The sequence below is a fragment of the Tupaia chinensis genome, unplaced genomic scaffold (assembly GCF_000334495.1).
Source record: "Tupaia chinensis unplaced genomic scaffold, TupChi_1.0 Scaffold000135_1, whole genome shotgun sequence".
NCBI classification, from domain to species: Eukaryota; Metazoa; Chordata; class Mammalia; order Scandentia; family Tupaiidae; genus Tupaia; species Tupaia belangeri.
The window spans coordinates 1,625,032-1,631,926 of NW_006159604.1; the positions used below are offsets into that span (position 1 = coordinate 1,625,032).

A 6,895-nucleotide genomic window follows, 5' to 3' on the forward strand; every position below is an offset into this window, starting at 1 on the left:
ATAGCCATTATGCCAACTGCTGATCCCTTTAATATTTATTTTTATGTCTTCTCTAAAATTTAAGCTTCAGGAGGGCAAATGTTTTGCCTACTTTCTTCACTGCTATATCCCAGCAGCAAAACACTGCTCAACACATAGTAGATGCTCAATAAATATTTGTTGTTCATAGTGATAAAGAGTAGCTGTGACACATGACAGCTAAAATAAGATAAAACAAGAAACTTTCCAGTTATGTTGTTTTTCTTTTTATATCTTTGGATGTCCTGGAAATCATCATTCTTTCTTCTAATAAATGATAATATTGAAACAGAATATTCATGGGGATTACCCATGGTATAGGTATTGGAAATTACAATGCAAAACTACATACTATGCATTTCAAAGAAGGCCTATAAAATTTGGACAAGGAATTCCTCTTAGATTCATTAAGAGATAATGGAACAAGCTCAGTTATCCAATTGTCCCAAACAATATATTTCAGTTATTATTTTGGATAGCTTAGCTCTAATGGAGATTTGATCACTGCATTTGAATTTTTTTAAGAGAGATTTTCACTATAGAATGCATGCACATGCCAGAGAGAGAGAGAGAGAGAGAAAGAGAGAGAAACTGAGAAATAACCCCCTGGGGGAATGGCCACACCACAGTCCCTTCCCCTCCATTCTTTTCTTGGGATTTTGGGGCACACATGCACACCACCCAGCATGAGTTTCAAGCCTCTGGGTCTGGGACTTGAACTGTGGCCAGCCATGCAGGAGTTCAATGCCTTAACCACTACACCATCTGCTGGCCCCTGCATTTGAATTTTATGTCTATTTTAATCTAGTTCTTCCACCATTTTTTAAGGATGATACTTTGAAGAGTATAGGTCTATTATTCTACAGAATATCCCATATTCTAGGTTTGTCTGATTATTTTCTTGTGATATTATCTAATTCTTTTTTACATTCCATGTATTTATTGTACCATTAAGACATAGAAGCTGATTAGATTCAAATTAAACATTTTTAAGCAAGACTGCTTCAGAAATGAAGTAAAATTCATTTTGTCCACATCAAATCATTAAGGTAGAGCCACTCTGTAATATAGCAGGTTAAGTGCTATGGGAGGGAGTGGATCCTACATGGATGAAAATGGTTTTAATTCTGGCCTAGTGACTTGAAAAACATGCTAGGCATATACCTGCATACCTAGGATCCTGATGGGATGGAATAATGAAGGGAAAATGGACTGCAGCATGACTGGGCTCCATCAGAGGGACCCTCTCCCTCTCTGTCTCTCTGTCTTTCTCTTTCTCTCTCTCTCACACACACATATGTATGTCCTCTATGGAAAGAAAAAAAAAGCATCAAGCGTGGTCTCCAGGCTGTCAGTCAGCAGTTGTGGGATTTCAGAAAGCCATTTTTGCCGTACTTCCCCTGGTTCTGAAGCACTTCCACCCTGGTGAGTGAGAGTGCAGGGACACAGTTGCAAGACCAACACCAATGTCCTGGACACTCTCCTTATTTTCACCTGTGTGCACAACTTGGCTAGTCAACAGCATAACCTGGATCCTGCTTTATAGGACAGATAAGTACAAGAGACTAAAAGCAGAAGTGGAAAAGTAGAGTAAAAAAAATGGAAAAGAAGGAAACAATAATAGAGTCAGCTTATCGACAACAAAAACAAAAAAATAGAGGCAAGAAAAGAAGCTGACGGGGATCAGTTTATGGTCCTAATGAAATCCATATTTGCAATTGGTTTTGTTTTACTGCCTTAACAGGAATGTTCAATTCCATATTTGACAGAAGAATGGTAACCAAACTCCCTTTCACACACCTTCCCTACATCCAAGGACTGTCTCATTAAACCTGCTGCAAGATGATATGACAGACTGCTCCTTCATCTTCTGGTATATTCTATGTACCATGTCGATTAAGCAGAATATCCAGAAGATCCTTGGTCTCTCCCCCTCATATTCTACCACAAGCAGACAGGTGGATTTCTTGGCCTGCAGCTTCCTTCTGGGAAGTTCTCTTGAACTCAAGCAAGACCTTTTAATTACTTTGATTCTTTTCAGACCTTCAAATCATACTGTCAATCGTTTTTTGTTTGTTTGGGTCTTTGGGTTTTTTTGAGAGATTTTTGCTATAGGGAGCATGTACTCACAGAAGAGACAGAAAGCAAGAAATCACCCCTGGGGGGATGAACATATTGCAATCCCTTCTCCATTCTCCTCTTGGGATTTTAGTGTGAGCTTTAAGCTATCAGGTCTGGGACTTGAACCATGGTCAACTACGTGGGAGTCCAGGATGTAACCATTATGCTGTCTGCTGGTCCCCAGACTGGCAACCATTTTATAACAAGGGTCACAGGCAGCCTTAGCACTTGGGCTACCTTATAGCTTTGAGTTATTTCTAGGCTTTTCAGATATGAGCAGAATGACAATGACACCCAAGAAATGTGAGAATGTTTCTGGTCATGGTTGAATTTTTTTAACTCGTAGGTTGGTTAGTTGAGGTCAAGTGATATTTATGTAATAAGAAACAAAAAGCATCTTTCTTGTTTTGCTTACACAAATCATTTCCGTGGGGCTGACTCCCAAGGTCATGTGTATGCCATGTACCATGGAAGATGGCCCTTATTGAGCAGTTAGAGACCTAGAAGAGCAATTCTATCTGTCTAATTCCTTGTGTGCTATAGGGAGCATGTGCTTGCTGTAGAGACAAAAAGTGAGAAATCACTCTCTAGGTGGGATGGCCACACTGCAATTCCCTTTCCTCCACTCTCCTCTCAGGATTTTGGGCATGCACATACATGTAACCTGGCATGAGTTTCAAACTGCCAGGTCTGGGACTTGAGCTGTGGTCAGCTATGTGGGAATCTAGCAACCAGTACACCATCTGCTGGATCTCCTTTCTCTAACACTTAACTGGAACTCTTTACTTTTTTTTTTTTAAGCTAAGTATATGGCTGAGATCAACAAAGAGGTCAAAAGTTTAGCTATTTCATCTACAAAAAGAAAAGAAGCATCAAAGCACAAAATTTGTGGTTATTTCACTTTTAGTACTGTGACCACCAGATTTCTCTTCTCTAAAAATACACTTTTCTCTTTGTAATTTTAAAGTCATCTCTACAGTAAAATTTCAAGTTACTTGGGGTAAAACATTGACAATATAAAACTTTTTCCCAAAAAGATTTTCACCTATAATTTCTTGAAGCCCCTGGCAATCTTTGCCTCAATATATCCCATTGGGGGTTACAAAATGGTGATTTTTTGAAATTTTATCATTCCTTCCACATTGACTGGCTAGCGTTCTTCCTTTCATTTTATTATACCCCTGAAAACTTTTTAAGGTTGGATAAAACAAAAGTGCATTTTCAATAATGAGGAATATCTAGAGAAGTAGGGAGAAGTGATTCAGGAAAAAGAAGGAAAAATATTTGGAGCAATATCCTTAAAGCAGGATTTAATGCATAGTACAGAGGATGGTTCACCCTAAGAACAAGAACATTTTTTCCCATAATACCAGCAGAGAAGGCAGAGCAGGTGGGCATCACAGGTAAGTGGATTGTTAATAATTTATGGTTAATTGTTTATAGTTCAGGAAGTGAGGTCAATAGCTGAGTATTAGGTTAGAGAAATAAAGTTGTTGGGCTCACTTGACATTAATAATCATGAATTTTAAATAAGACTAGTCAACAAGATTATGAGTTTTGCTCTAGCCATTTTTAGTTGAGCAGGTGTTGACATAGAGCACAGCAAGAGTTAGATGATTAGAAGTTATAATAAACATTAGAGTCAGATCATTAGAAATCACAATAGGCCTAGTAATAGTGGCACAGGCTGGAGGACACTGCTGTGTGGTGACTGGGGCCACATGGGAGGAATGGGTTTGGTTTCTAATCTAACCTAAAACAAAAGCAAAACACCCCAGGCTAACTATAAAGGCATATACCGGTGATCTTAGCTAGCTGGAAGGCTTGGGCAGGAGGATTACATCATAGGCAATATCCTGTAAGAAAAATCTATAGCTATCTATCTATCTATCTATCTATCATCTATCTATCTATCTATCTATCTATCTATCTATCTATCTATCTATCATCTCTATTTCTCTCTCTCCCTTATGGTCTCTCTCCTGTCATTAAACAAAGAAAGAAATCATAATTCATTTATATTAAATTTAATATGGATAAGCACTAAAGACAGGAGAGGGTTTGGGCGACAGTGAAATGATGGTACAATCAATGGATTGCAGTCCCTGAGAAGGTTAAAAATCTTGTTGGAGTTGAGGTATTAGAAGATCAAGTTAGAAAGAGAGGAGCTGACAATCAGAAAGTGGAATGTTCAAAACTAAGATTAATCATGGGTTACAGTAATTATCAAGGGTTTAAACACCCAAGGTATTGGAATGATCATCTTTATTCATAAAGAAATCATCAAAAATATGAGAATGAAAAGAATATGACATTGAATGGGATGATAACGAGATAGGAACAAAATCTTTCAAAAGAAATGAGGAAAAGAGATCTAAGGGTAATTAATAACACTATCAGGAGATAAAGTCTAATGACATAAGATTCAATTCTGGACAGTTTTGAGATGGGAAGCAGTTGAAGATAAAGATTTTGGAGACCAGCAGTTGGCATAATGGCTATATGGCTGGACTCCCATGTAGTTGACTGCGGTTCAAGTCCTGGACCTGGTGGCTTAAACTCAAACTGGGCACATGTGTGTGCATGCCCAAGATCCCAAAAGAAAAATGGAGGAGAAGGGATTTTGGTGTGGCCATCCCCCCTGGGAATGATTTCTCGCTTTCTGTCTGTCTCTATCTTTCTGGTGAGTACACGTGCCCTATAGCAAAAACCTCTCTACATCTCTCTCTCTCTCTCTCTCTCTCTCTCTCTCTCTCTCTCTCTCTCTCACACACACACACACACACACACACACACACAAACAAACAAACAATAAAGATTTTGCTAATAACTAACCATGAATTCCAGAAGATGTGATGAAAGATGATTAGGAAGAGATAGAAGATGGGACCAGAAAAGGGGTATGTGGGAGGATATAAAGATTAGGGTTGGGGAGAAAGAATCATCTGAAATCTTGTGTTGATAAAAAGAGGTAAAGAACATGGATTGTTTTCTATTGATGATAAGGAGTATAGCATCCTAAACTGGATTGGTGTGAGGTGTATTCATGTTGGATAAATTCACTTTACAAGCTAGGTGATATATTGTGATTAAATTTATAAAAGAAACTATAAAAGAACAGTGATTAAATCTATCCCACTATTTTCAATGCAGATAATTTATGCATATATATGTACAAAGTGGAGAGCTGTAAGTGTATGTGTGGACACAGAGGAGAAACATGTCTCTTACTAGAAACACACAGCATTTGAGGGAACCCTTTTGAATCCTGTCTCTGAAGGTATTAAATTCCATAGAGGAATAGTCTTACTTTGAGCAGTCAGAGGGCATCTAGGATCCCTATTGACTCTAGCCAACAGAGACCCATAGACCAAGATGAACTTACCTCAAGTCTAACAGGTTTTTGTTCTATTTGATTTGGTTTGTTTGTTTGTTTGCCAATGTAGAGCAAGGGAGGTACTAACTCTGAGAACACAGGGCTCATCCTGACCCCAGGAAAGATGCCAGAAGACAAGGATGTTTACTTTGTGCATGGAAGTATCTTCTAACCTCAAATTATTACTTAATAAACTATTACTTAATAATTATTTTTTAAAAATTCTAATAGTCTAAGACATTTGATGCTTCATAAAATATATCAAATGTTTTCCTAGTGGGACTTTCAATTTAAGCAATCCAATCACAATCTATTATAAAATTTTGTCTATATAAACACAAAGGAATGATCCCGTTCACAACCCAATATATCATCTCTTAACTTAAAGCTACCTTTTTGAATACTTAAGCTAGTTTACATTAGAATGCGAGACTATTTATTTTCAATTTGAAAACACTATATACTTCTGATGAATTTCCAACTCCTAGCTGTAAATCCTATAAGTATATCCACATCATTGCCAGGACAAAAGAACTTAAATATTTACCTCAAAGTCAGGAAGTCAGGATGTTGCAGAAAAGAAGGAAGGAATTGTTTCTTTTTTCTTTTCTTTTTTTTTTGGAGAGGTTTTTGCTATACGACGCATGCGCTCGACAGACAGACAGACAGACAGACAGAAAGTGAGAAATCAATCCCGGGGGGGATGGCCACGCTGCAGTCCCTTCTCCTCCATTCTCCTCTCGGGATCTTGGGCACGCACACACACACACCCAGCATGAGCTTTAGACGTGAACCACGGTCGGCTACACGGGAGTCCAGCGACATAGCCATTATGCTAACTGCTGGCCCAAAGAAGGAATCGTTTCTATTGGCTTAACATTAGAATGTAATAAGAATATTCATTTCTACTTAGGAGAAAGGATCTTAAGGTATTATTATAATAATACATCTGTTCAAATTGGTTTCAAAATATGCCCAGAGATGGATATAACTGTACTTTAGAACATGCTTCCTTTAGGATAATAGAAATTTTTTTTTCTTGAATTTTATTATAGCATTCCTTATTTTATTGCTCAAAAAAAAATAACCAGACATATAATAAACTAAAATAAACTGAGGGACATTTGAATAGCACCTAGATATTCGATAAGTAATTCTATGTTCCATCCTGAATATCATGGATGTGGTCTACTAAATTAAGCACTGTAATTTTTTTTTAATGGATGAATAAGAATTTGAAAACGGATATTGTATAATTCTTTGGAAAATATTTATGGAAAGAAACGCCTAACTATAAGTGCATTCTCTGAGACTAATTACGGTAATGACGGCAGTTAATCAACACATTTTTATAGTTACTTACTATAAACAAGGTATCTT

At 37.4% G+C, this 6,895-nt stretch overlaps 1 pseudogene; it reads left to right on the forward strand.

Moving 5' to 3' along the window:
- Positions 1–1,484: 1,484 nt before the first annotated feature.
- LOC102495125 (calcium load-activated calcium channel pseudogene) lies at positions 1,485–2,020 on the forward strand (annotated as a pseudogene).
- The last annotated feature ends 4,875 nt before the right edge of the window (positions 2,021–6,895 follow it).